The 1,132-nt window shown below is 64.0% G+C and overlaps 1 protein-coding gene across 1 annotated transcript in view; it reads right to left on the bottom strand.

The window, feature by feature from the left end:
• The window catches only part of LOC107196395 (putative bifunctional UDP-N-acetylglucosamine transferase and deubiquitinase ALG13), a 150,062-nt gene extending 149,168 nt beyond the window's left edge, over window positions 1-894 (bottom strand). Inside the window, exons 1-2 of the mRNA XM_015596963.2 lie at window positions 810-894; window positions 259-319 (exon numbers count right to left, since the gene is read on the bottom strand). The gene's annotated coding sequence lies outside the window, so the exon portion shown is untranslated. The remainder of the gene's footprint in view (window positions 1-258; window positions 320-809) is intronic.
• Window positions 895-1,132: the final 238 nt, after the last annotated feature.

Raw genomic sequence — 1,132 nt, 5'->3', positions numbered from 1 at the left:
GCGACGCCTCCCAGCCGCGCGCCCAGCCCCGGGGCCGCTCGGGGACTTGCTCTCCAACCCGGCCTCCCGATCCGCGCCGCTTTCGCGTCTCTCCTGGGGCCGGTCGGCGTCCCCCCTCCCCTCCAACCTTCCGAACAAAGTTACAGGAAGAACAAAACGGATCGCCGGGGTTTGCCGGGCGAAACGGACAGGAATAGGAATACCAGGTGTAAGTGAGATCTACCATCCCCTCCCGCTGACCAAGCGCCGACCCCTCACCTTTGCCCTCTCCCCGCCGCACAGGAGCCAAGGAAAGGAGGGTTTTCCGACCTGGCGAGGACTGGAAGGAGAGGAGCATACGGAGGGCTGATGGCCGGTGCGCGCACCCCCAACCGCAGGCGACCCCCACCTCCACGCTGGCCCGGGGCTCCCTTCGTCCCTCCCGCGGCCGAGCGTGTCTCCAGGGTCAGCCTCTCCGGTGCGTGTGTGTATGTGTGTGTGTGCGCGCGCGCGTGTGTGTGTGTGTGTGTGTCCGAGCTCCCGCTCCTCGGTATGCTCCGCCGCCGGCGACTGCGCGCCACACAGCCCGGCACTAGAGAACTGGAGTAAAGAGGAGAAGCCAGCGGCCAATTCCGGGCAGGAAATCGACCTACCCTCGCCTGAGGCTGGATCGCGGGCTAGAACCGGGAAGGGGTGGGGCCCCGCGTGGATGGCGTGGACGCGAGTCTCGCAGCGCGCCCGAGTTTGGCGTAAAGGTTGGCAGTGGAGGGTCGATGGGGGAGGCGGAGGGAAAAGCGAGAAGTCGCTGCCAGGCATTTACTGCAATGTACCCCGGGGTGGGCGCCAGCTGGGCGCCGCCGCTCCCAAGTGGCGAGCTCTCCTGTGCTGGAAAGGGCGTCCTCAGCAGCGCAGGTCTCCAGGAGGTTCCGGAGGTGACCCCAGGCCAGGCGGTGAGCTGCGCCTATAAATATAGGTAGATAGTGAAGACAAGGGTAGACTTGGAAATTCTGAAATCGGGGCTCACCGACAGTCAGGTGATCGGGATGACTTCTAAATTTAAAACCACTTGGTCCTGGGGAGTAGCTTACAACTTCACGGGAACTGTTACCGCAACTCTGCAGGTCCAGGAGGGACCTTCCAGCAGCTAAGAAGA

This window comes from Pteropus alecto, unplaced genomic scaffold (assembly GCF_000325575.1).
Source record: "Pteropus alecto unplaced genomic scaffold, ASM32557v1 scaffold10, whole genome shotgun sequence".
Lineage (NCBI taxonomy): Eukaryota > Metazoa > Chordata > Mammalia > Chiroptera > Pteropodidae > Pteropus > Pteropus alecto.
Note: the sequence above shows the minus strand (reverse complement) of the source record. Positions and strands in the feature narration are given on the sequence as shown.